The sequence below is a fragment of the Equus przewalskii genome, chromosome 17 (genome assembly GCF_037783145.1).
Source record: "Equus przewalskii isolate Varuska chromosome 17, EquPr2, whole genome shotgun sequence".
NCBI classification, from domain to species: Eukaryota; Metazoa; Chordata; class Mammalia; order Perissodactyla; family Equidae; genus Equus; species Equus przewalskii.
The window spans coordinates 79,169,010-79,180,952 of NC_091847.1; positions in this window are offsets into that span (position 1 = coordinate 79,169,010).

The window sequence follows — 11,943 nt, forward strand, 5'->3', positions numbered from 1 at the left end:
TGAATTGTCCCAAGTTGGGACAAGGGAGCTGGGCTTTTCTCTGCTGTGTTGGTCAGTGGATGTGGGCCACCCGTAGAAAGAGGTGAGACCCAGGCAATTTTCTTCAGGAGAGACAATTCCCAAAGGGGGGTGACAGCTGAGGGCCATCTTTGGGAGGTCTTCACAGCAGCCAGGAAAATAGTCCTTCATTTTTGAAGTCTTCATTCTAGAGTGCACATCACAGCATCCACAACAGCGTCCAACAGTGTTGACCCCTCTCTCGTGCTGGAAACACTCTTACCTTGTGTATGGAAACATGGTCCTGAGTGGCTTCTCCTTGAGACCACCCCTATGCTTCCTAAGCTCCTTTCTTGGCTTATTCTCAGGCCTCCCCGACTCTGTCTCACACGTTCATCCACGGCCAGGGTCGCAGCTGCGTCTCTAGGCTGACTTGCTCATGGCCTCCCCCTCGGATCTGTCTCCTGACTGCACACATTTCCACTTTCCTACTGGACCTCCCCGCTTGGACTGTCTGTAGGTCCTTTGAACTCAACAGGCCAAACTAAAAACATAAGGTTTCTCCAAAGAAATCTGCTTCTCATGATTCTCATGATTTATGACTCAGCCCCTTCGCCCCAGCCATGCCCATCTGCTGAGACGGAAGGCCGGCAGTCCTGTCCAATATGTCCACACTTCCTGACCCCTGCCATGTCTTGGCTCAGCCTCGTCACGTCTCACCCAGCCTCTTCAGGAACCTTCTATGTGACCTCCGAACGCTGGTGTGCTTCTTCCGACCCACCTCTATACCGCACAGACCTACCACCTGCTTCCGTAGATAAAACTTTGTTGGAACAATATGCACTCATTCACTTACGCATTATCTAGAACTCCCTTGTTCTGCGTATCTGCCTCCGCTCTGTACTGCCAAGGAGTTTCTGAAGCGGAGATCCAGCCCTATGACGCCTCTGGAAGTGCATAGTCTTGTTGAAAGAACTTCGGACTTGAACACAGGCAGACGTGGATCTAAAGCAAAGCGCAGCACGAATTAGTTGTGTGACCTTCGGTAAAATACCGATCGCTCTAGGCCTCAGTTTCACCACTTGTGGAATGGAACTACTGTGCAGCTTATGGGCTTGTTCTTAGAATGAACGCACAAGGCAGACACAGGCGCTCTGGAGCCGGTGTGAACCAGCTCCCAAGAGCCGGCCACCCACACATCTTCCCTACTCCATGTTCATTGCTATCACGTTGGTAGCTTGAAATAGGCCATGTGGGAAGCATTTACAACACAGAAATCACTATACCACAAGTCAGGCCGTTTTTTTTCCCTCTGGAGAGCCAGTTGTTAAACATTTACCAGCACAGCACCGTGTGTAACATGTACAGTCATATGTTTACCCGCACAGCACTGTGTGTAACATGTATAGTTGTATGTTACCAGCACAGCACCGTGTGTAACATGTACAGTTGTACGTTACCAGCACAGCACCGTGTGTAACATGTACAGTCGTATGTTACCAGCACAGCACCGTGTATAACATGTACAGTCATATGTTTACCCACACAGCACTGTGTGTATAACATGTACAGTTACATGTTTACCAGCACATCACTGTGTTTATAACATATAGTCATATGTTTACCAGCACATCACTGTGTACAACATGTACAGTTGCCCAGCAGTCAAAGAAGATTAATCCTTGCCCCCATTCACACACACACATATGCATTCACTCCTTAAAAGCTTTCTGTGGCCCCCTGCTACTTACAGCTTAAAGTCTAAACTCCAAGGCCCTCTCATTCAGTCCACTGTGCCCTCCCTCCTCATGTCTTATTGCTCCTAGTTTTACATCTTGTGCTACTATTATTTCAAAGTACTTTTATTTATTTGAACCAGGCGTGCATTTCACACGCAATCAGGTTAGCTGCCCCTGCTCAAATCGCCCTGTGTCCTGTGGACCCTTGCTCATCCTTCAGGCCCCAGGTCACGCGGTTCTTTCTCGGGAACACCTGCAGGCAGAAACGGAGATTGGCTCCCTCACATCCTCCCGCCTCTTGGAGCAGGACTTGCTGCAGGCCAGACGCTCTAAAGCTGGAGACCACATTTCTGGATTTCCTCACAGCCTGGGTTCCACACAAGCCCAGCTTCTGCCAATGAGGCCAAACGCTCTGGAGGGCGGAGCTGCAGCCCAGACATGCTCCTGCCGGCAAACACAGCAACAGAGGCATGTGATCCTACTGCAGGAGTGTCCAGTCTCTATCTTCCTGGAGGCCAAGAGTCTGTGTGAGGGTCACATGTTAGCATGGGTCGCAGCGAAGGCCACGTGGTTCCATTGCTGACAGATGGGGCCCTTTCTGATCCTGGAAGGGTAGCCGTAGAGATCCCTCAGGGGGCTGGTTCCGTAATGTTCTGAGATTTATCCTGGAAGCTCTGCCTACACCCTGCTCCTCCAGCCCTTCCAACAAACAGTTCAGTTTGTAAACACTGAACCCCCACTAGTTTAAACTAGCTGGAAGGGACTCAGTTATCTGCAACTAAGCCGACCAAGTTAGCTCTGTGGCCCTCCTCCCGAGGCAGAGCTGGTAATTGCATCCTGGACACTACCAAGACACTTTCTGCAGCCCCTCGATCAAACTTTTACTACCTCCATTACAATGATTAGTTTCCGTGTCTGTGTGGCCTTCTAAGGAATATCACATTCCTAACACATTGCCTGGCTCTGACTATATGCTCAAGAAATATTCGTTGAATTCATTTGAATGAAGAAATGAGGTGTGAGGATTCTTTTTCTGAATTGCTGCGCTGCTGACGTTCCAGCTCACAGCTCCAACCGTAAATCTGAAAGTCCTGTTCTTCAGGATCTCCTGGTATTATTCTTGAGGTGAAAGGCCTTAGCTCACGTGGGCAGGCTGGATTCCAATTTAAAACATGAAGTAGACTAGGAGATTGTAAATGCAATGGGTAATGCATTATTTAGAGAGTAAAGACAGACTTAAGCAAAGAGAAAATGTATTACTTGCAACTTACTAAGATGGAAACACTTTCGGTGACAGACGATTACTGTTATTATCGTATAATTCCTTGGATCTTAGGCAAGTGCTTTGCAATCACGTGCATTACTCGTTCCTTTCAGCAACTGTAGGTGGAGAGTTGAATGGCTCCCTGACTTTCCATAAGGAAACTGAGTCCTGCATACAATGGTCCTAAAATAGAGACTTAATGAACGCTATTTAGGCATATCCAAAGGAACTAGAGATTACTTCGTTGTGTCTTGATAATCGAGATTTCTTTTTCAGTGGCCACGTTTATTCTCAGTAATTTTTGTTGACAATACCTGTGAAGGTTTCATGATCACAGTAATTTTTTTCTTCTCATACAAAGAACACCAGGTTCATACTTATTTCACAGCGGAGGAAACTGAGACATGAAGAAGCCACCGGGTGATCCAGGGCCACACAGGGCGGGAAGGCAGGGCTTCCTCCATCCTTCACGAATCTTTCAGAGCCTACTCTGTCCCTGATGCCTGTGCTAGCTCCCGAGTGGGCCCTCCGCAGCGTGGGTGGGCACCGCCAGCTGGCGTTGGAAGTGCCTTCCTCACCATGTGGCCAGTATGCATCATCCCTGTCCTTTCCTACGCACTGGCCTCTCGGAAGTCATCGGTCATACTTACAGATGGCCTGTGTCCTCTGGAAGAGAGACATGCTTCAGCTGTCAACATTTAATGTCCAGCGCTCAACCTTTTGACTTAAACCTTTATTTGGCTGGTTGTTACTGACCCTCCCGACACGATCGCAAATTCCTAATTGCTGCATAATAATGTGTGACACCGTAAAAAACAGTTTAACTGGATCCAAGGTCAACACTTGACCTTGCAGCCCTTCTGCCTAGTCAATCTAAGCAGTACAAAAATAAAATGAGATTCCATCATGACATGAGATACTTCATGTCAGAGGCTGTAAAATGCAGCCGAGGATTCCAGACAAGGAAGAGCCTTGGGTTCTGCCCTCAAGGACCTGAGAGTTGGGTAGGAGAGAAAAGCAAGTACACAAGGAACCGAACTTGAGGCTGAACATGGCGAATGCTTGAGGTCAGTGCACTGCCAGGGCAGCCTGACTCTGGACTTGGGTGTAGACGGGTCAGGGCAGCTCTCAAAGGATGAGAGGAACATAAGAGGCCAAGCAGAGAAGGGCATCGGCTTCCCAGATAAAGAAGAGAACACAGGTGTCTGTGCAGAGACAGGAAACCTGCAAATACAGATGTTGCCAGATACTGGCCAAATGTTTTTCATATTTTATCCCATCTAATGCTCAAACTCTACGAGAAGACAAAGGCTTACATGAGTTGAGTAACCTACCCTTGGAATTTCAGACCAGACAAAAATAGGTTGATTATGCACTCCAGGGACCTAGGTACCCAGCAGAATCGCTCACACAAATGGGCGTTTAAATAGAACTGGCCCAGATGAAAGCACTATGTGGGTGAACTAGAAAAACCCATGAAGTCATCAGCCTTCCTAGGGAGGGGAGGGCCAAGACTCACTGAGTGCACAGGGATGATGCTCGTTTTCCCGTCACATCAATGAAGGTAGGCATTATCCCCATTTTACAGGTGAGAAAATCGAAGCTCTTGGAGAGCAAGAACCAGCTGTGGCTGGTAAAGTGGCAGCTCTGATCTCAGATCCCGCTCCGCGTCCACAGTGCTTCTTGCTCCACCAATGGAGAGTGGAGGTTACAGGCAAATCTCGGTGCAATTTCTTTTAATTTTTCCACAGCTTACATTGTGATTACTATTTAAAGTGTGTGCACTGTTGAGGAAAATTCAGAACGTGTAAATGCAGATTTTGACATTTTAGACTCGAGAAACCGGCAGCCTTGTGTTAGTTCCACTATATATTAAATTATAATCTATGTAGACAGCAGCTTTGAGAGGTATCCCGCCAAATAAGTTGTACTTCTGGCTGCAGTCAGACAGGTAGATGAAATGTTGATGACTTAATTTCCCACCTATTAAAGGTAGAAGCAGACCAGGACCCCAAGCTGCAGAAAGGCTGCCAGGAAATTTATTGAGAGCAGCGAAGTGCAGGGCCATAATTTCAACAGGTTCCCCTGCTCCTCCAGCTAATTGTTTTCCAAGGTTTCTCGGCTCAGAACCATTCTGGTTCTTCTCGCCGGGAAGATGAGCCTGCCTCTCAGGACGTTCGCCAGCACGCAGCCACCTCTGTCCTCCAGCCAGGGCCACCTGTCGATGAGATTTAAGGCCCGCCCCGCCCACACGGCGCTGTCTCCATCTTCAGAGAGAGTCGTGGTGTCGCCCTTTGATTTATGGAGAATGCGGCTCAACCCCAGCCCTGTGCTCTATTAAAACGGCTTTTAGCCGCATTATCCCTCCCCAGTTCCAGGCTCCCGATACCGCCACCACCTAGGAGTCCAATCCTTTTGATGAGCAGTACTGGGGACACTGGAAAGCATGGGCTTTGCCTTGCACCCTCCCGCCACCCTGCCTCCTGACCCCCCAAGGGTGAGGTGGGGGTGGGGAGGGGGGCGGAGACCCAGCAACCCTGCTCCTTAGGTGGCCTTTCAACACTGTTTTACTCCTGACCCTCTCCGGGTGACAGTGTTTGCCGGGGGCCGTGTCTCCTCCAGGTGAGTTTTCTATCCATGCTTTTGAGGGGAAGCCTCAGAGAGGAGCTGCTGCCCAGCTTCAGACCCTCTTTCAAAGCATGCTGCTCTCTGGGTCGTGTTCTGCAAAATCAAGCATGAGGATGCAGGCCCCCAGGGGAGAACGCCGTAGGGCAGAGGGCACAGGGCCCCTGCAGGGGAGCCGACCATCTCGTAGGGGTCAGCTGTGTGAAGCTGGGCTGTCCCCAGACCACGGAACGTTGCCTCTCAGGGTGTGTCAGCCAACACACAAACCAGGCCTGTGCCACGGAAGATGGGGGTGGGGAAACTGGAGTGTTCTCAGCTGCAGGGGCTAGCCACGCTCTGCTGAGAAGCAGTGAGGTTCTTCCCAGGGACCGGGCATCAGGGCACCTCCACCCTTCCTTAGCCGTGTCCCCAGCTCTCTCTGGGGCTTGCACCAAAACTTTACTGCTCTCTGCCACTCGGATCCTATACCACCGCCCTGGCCCAGCGAACAACTTGGAGTGGAGTTGGTAAAGAGAGTCAAGTGGGGTCAGGCTGGGGTGTGATATGAGACAGAACTACCGCCCTCCCTCCCCATTCTCCATGGGCGGCAGCCATCCTGGAGTTGGGCACGGTGGTGGATGGATTACGAGTGGCTCTTAGATTAACAGACTGGGTGACCCAGCTAGTAAGTGACCACCTTTTTGCTTCAGCCGCCTGCCCCTAAAGTGGTGACAATCACACTGACCTCACAGGGTGGTGCCAAGATGACAGAAAACAACACACATGAAGCGTTAGTCAAATGAGCCCATAGAAGCCCAACGTTACTGACCATTCTTCACCCTGAGCATCACAGAGCATGTGACTTCAGGTGGTACTTAAATAGCACACAAGCACCATGAGAAAGCCTCGCCTGCCCAATTCTCTGCTTCCCACAGGAGGAAAGAGCTGGTCAGGTGCTGGGGCGTCAGCTCCCTCTGCAACCTGCGGTCTCTCTTATTAACAGAGAGCAGGCCTCCGACTTCTGCAGGCTCCAGCTTGAATTTAATCACTTTGTTTTTCTTTTATTGTATTACTTGTATAAGTGTCTTCTATTTACTACAAAAGGATCCTGGCTTTCTTCCACTTGCAGTAGTGAAGACAGTTTTCATTAAAAATAAAATTATCTAGGTAAATAATGGTACAAACGGATACAGGAACAATCACAGTATGGTTAAAAAAAACGAAGTTCAGAAATACTGTGCTAAGCCAGCAGAGAAGTGCCCCAGGGCCCCTGAGGCCTCCAGAAGGTAGGGTGACTTCTGGAGGATGCGAGCAGGGTGGCTGAAGCCTAGGACTCCAGGGTGAGCTATAGAGGAATGAAATGAGGCCAGAATGTTCTGAGACAGAGACTGAGCTGACAGGTGGGTTTCCCCCACGGGAGACCTAGCCTGGCCCCCAGCACCTCCTTGCCCCTGGCTGGAGTCCCGCCACCTGCCCCCCGGGAGTGGTAACTACAGGAGCAGCTAGCTAATTCTCCTGCTAGAGCGAGAGCCAAACCCGACTGCCCCCAAGCACGAAAAGCATAAATAGACGCTTTCCTTTTCCCCAAGCCTTGGAATTGCATCAGCTCCAGCAGGCCTCAATCTCTCCCCCATCACAGGGCGCCCTACCTGTGTGTCTTTGTGTCCGAATCTCCCTCTTCTTATAAGGATGCATCATTGGATTAGGGCCACCCTAACCCAGTATGACGTCATCTTAACTTGATTGCCTCTGCAAAGACCCTATTGCCAGATAAGATCCCATTCACAGGTCCAAGGGGTTAGGACCTGAACGTATCTTTTGAGGAGGCACAATTCAACCCATGACTGTGCGACGTCAGGAGGCTCTCTGCTGTCTCTGCTCCTCCCACCAGCCTCCCATTGAAGTCCCCGCCCAGTGTACAGCTTGGACCCCGCACTGAAGCACCACCAGCTGACTGCGCGGACCAGGCCGCTGGCGTCCTGTGTTCCAGGTCCTTGTTTTCTTGAGACTGGGGAAAAGTCAGCAAGAGATGGGGACAATGTGTGTCTGCCCATCCAGATTCCTCAGTATGTGAAAACAAACTTTCTTTCCCAGGGTCTCCTTCAACAGAGGGAAGGCCATCGGTCACTGCTGGCCAGTGAGAAATGAGTGGGAGCGGCTGGGGATGTCTGGGGAGTGTTTGATTTCCTGGCACAAATAGCACACCTGCCTCCTTCTCCCTTACTTGTCCTCCCCTTTCCTGCCTGGGACCTAGATGTGATAGCTAGAAGCCCAATAGCCTTCTTGCAACCATGAGGTGACAAGCAGGAAGCTGTGAGGTTAAAATCCAACATGCTAGTGATGGTGACACAGAAATAACACTTAAAATAGCCAGCAGTCTTTGAGCGTTTAACATGCACCAGCCACGTCCCCAGGCGTGTTAAATGTATTAACCCACTTACTCCATCAACCTTATTGGCTGAGTATATTATTATCCCTATTCGCAGAGGATGAATCTTGTACAAACCCACACAATGGGCTGCAGGGTCTGTGCTATTAACGACAATAATATTCTCCTTCTCAGGAAAGGTAGGAAGAGTCTGCTGTTCCCAATGGCATCGTCGAGCTGCCATGTGGCTCCTTTTTATTTTAAAGTAATAAGCCAGCGTTGGTTGGGGTCACGTTACTTGCAGCTGATCGCATTCTTGGCTGACACTGACATTACCTCATAGAGTCATCAAAAAGATTAAATGAGAAAATATATGTCTGTGGACGGAGAAAAACAACAGTTAAAATTGTCTAAAACACAATTCTCAGTAAAGGTTTTCAATAAATGATCGGTTTTAATGTTTAACCATTCAAAGGGGCAAAACAATTTGATCAATACTGTGGTAGGCAGAGGGACGGCCGCCCAAAGACGTCCTCATCCTGATCCCAGGAACCTGGGAGTTTGTTACAGCAGCAACAGAAAACGAATACGACACATAGCGGAATTTCAGGCAGCATCCAGAGGGTCAGCTTAGGGGCCTCAGAGAAGAAGCTGAGGAGCCACTGACCAAGGCCGGTGAGCACCCCACCATGGCTGGCATCGCGGAGCCCCTGTCTGATGGCAGGAGGGACCTGTTCTAAGGCCACGGGCAGGGCTGCCCTGACGTGCACCTCAGGCACCGTGCACACACACAGCTTGGGCGGCCCTGCCAGGCCCTGCCACTCAGAGGCTCGTGGAGGGTCCCAGTGGGTCAGGGCTGGATTTGGTGGGCTAGGAATGAGTCGGGCAGTGTCTGCAGGAGGTCCTACGCAGCGGCCTCTCTGGAAGCCTGCATCCACTGACTTTGGTATTTGAGAATGAGGGCAAAATGCTGCCTTGTGATGTCACAAACCCCATTTAACAAAGAGAACAAAAAGGACCATTTTGGGGCCTCGTCCTCTCGGCCGGGCCTCTGCAGACAGGTGAGCTGGGTCCGTGCAGCCTCGGGGGGCCCGGTCACTGTCTCTGTGCTGGCTCGTGAGGACTCACCCTTGTTAGGAAGCCAGACAGGCTAAAACCTGAAGGTTAAGTCAAGGACAAAGTTGACTCTCAGATGACGAGGGTCTGTATTTTGGGTAAAAATTTGGTGAAGGAAATATTAAAGATCTTGAGAAAACCCACCCCATTTTAACCTTCTTTCTGGGGAAAGCACACCCTCCTGAAGAGAGATCTGGAAACCACCAAGGCCCCAACCCGCCGGGATACAGATGACAGGGCCGATCCCTCAGACAAGGCTACGTCTGCTGACAAGAAACCAGTTATGCGAAGATGTGAGAAATGGAAATGCTGCACCAATTTTACAGAACAAACTCTGCCTCTAAAAAGGTGTAACTTGATGCAAAATATGCATCATCATTTGAATAACAAAATAAAATACGCAAAAAAAAATGAGGCTTCTCAAAGAGAGTCTGCATTCAGGTTGCAGTCGGTACAAGCAATATGATGAATATTTCTTGTGCTATATTTAAAATGTTTTGTGAGAAAATAATGTGTTTTAGGAATGGAGCTGAGATAATGCCAGACACTTTGCTTCAGCGACTATCAAATAAGTTTCCAGGCAGGTTTTCCTGTTTCTTATGGATTCCTGGAGGTAATGGTGAAAGCCGCCATTAAAATTCATTAGACGAAAAGTAAACTATATTACAATTGATGGCATTCTCCTCTAAATTGTTAGCCGTATTAGTGAGAAACCTCTTGTCTGCCAAACTCCACCTGTGGTGTCTGCTTCTTTCTAAAGCGTTCTCCAGCATTTTAATCTAAGGGCTGCTCCCTAATGTTCAATTTCTTTCACGCACTGCATATCACACAGGGCGTTCCGTGAACTATCCTGAGATGCTTCTCAACTTCTAGAAATAGGATGCTGAGGTTGCAAGGAAATTCTTCTATTCCAGATGTCAAGGTTGGAAAAATTACTTAAGGATGACAGGAAAAGCTTTTTCACATGCCCAGCTACTAAGGCCTGAAACAGCGATTCGTTCAGCGGAAAAAAACCCGTGTGAGCCTCCCTTCGAGCTACGGCAGAGCTGCCTCTCTCTGGGTTCAGAGCAATTCGCGAGCAGCAGAACCAGATGGGACGCACCGTTCCTGCCTTCCGGACACTCAGACACTGTTCCTTTGCAGCCAGAGCCCGCCCCCCCGCCCCCCACCGTGCCTCCCACTGATTCTATCAGAAGCGTGGCCTCATCGCACCGACACAGAGCCCCTTGCTATAGACTGGATGTTGTGTCCCACCCCACAATCCATGTGTAGATGCCCTAACACCCAAGGTGGTGGGTTCTGGAAGGAAGGCCTTTGGGAGGTAATTAGGTTTAGATGAGATCATGAAGGCGGGCCCCTGGTGGTGGGATTAATGTCCTTGTAAGAAAGGGGAGGCAGCCCAGAGCTTGCTCTCTGTCATGTGGGCACCTTGACCTCGGACCTCCAGCCTCCAGAATGTGCAAAACGAATGTCTGTCGTTTAAGACCCCGAGGCCATGGTGCTTTGTTATGGCGGCCCGAGCTAGCTAAGACACCCCCACACCCACAAACCGTGGCGTGGCCGCTTCTTTATGAATTACCCTTTGGTGGTAATTCCTGTTGAACGCTTGTGCTATGACAATCTGCAGAGTGATCGTCAAATCTGCAGAGTGCAGTTTGGCGAGAAAAAAACTCTGTGGGTCAGAATTTTTCTCCAAAACCCAGAGCTGCCTCCCAAAGAGGTGTCATTCTGCCTGGCGAGCTCGGCACCAACCTGCTTCCCTCAGGGAAAAGCCAATTGCAAGCTCTCCTGAGAGGGGCAGGTGACCCCGAGCACCTCCTCTGTCCCCAAACCTGGCTGCACCAAGAGCGGGGGGCACAAAGACGGAGCAGAGGACTCCTTTCATCTTCTCCCTCCACCACGGGGGCTGGAAGGAGTCACCTCAGCAGACGCCAGGGGACAGGAAAAGGCTGGGCTTCGCAGTCAGATGGGCCTGGGCTGGAATCCTTGCTCCATCACCAGCTAACCAGGGGACCGTCAGTGAATTGTCTAACCTCTCCGCGACACAGCATCTTCATTTATGAGGCGGGGGTCATAATGCCTGCCTCACGGGGTGCCTAAGAAGATGCATGAGATACCCATGTAAACGTACCTAGCACAGCCCCCGCCGGGTCCCTTCCCACTGCCCCTTCCTCCAGCCTCTCTCAAAATGGATTAGCAACGCCCAGAGGTGGTGTCACCTCCTCCCGTGTTGCCAGCCCTCACTCTTCCCCAGGCCAAGTCTGACTGGGTCAGAGTTCGAGGCTGTGTGGCAGAGGCTCACGTGGTGAAAAGCCTTGACAGCCAGCGTCCGGTGATGAAGAGCCCAACGTACAGGGCGGGCCCCTCACAGGAGGTGGACGGGTCTCCGCTCAGCTCAGAGTTCCTTCTGGAGAAAGTGGCCTGGTCCTATGCCATACTACAGGAAGCAGAGTTGGCCAAAGCAAGTGACAACAAAAACAAGTCATAGGCTCACTTCTCTTCTATCTTCAGAAAACGGGAAGTTGAGTGCAGGCGAATCATTCCTGCAAATCAGACTCAAGGCCAGCGCTTGGCTTTCTCCCCACCGAGGCTGCCAAGAAGTGTAGGCTCTCGCTATCAGCTTCATGCTGGGAATGAACCTGACTGATGATCGAGTCATAACCCAGCTCTGAATCTCTTCCCCTCAGAACTTTCAGCAATAAAAAAATAATAATAATAAAAGCAGGGAGGGCAGAGTGAGGGAATTCCACTCCCGTCATTATCTTGGATTTTACACTTCTGGGTTGCGAGCACTTATGGTGCGGGATGCTGTAATCTTTTACGATAGCAACATGCTCTTTTATTGCACTAGATGG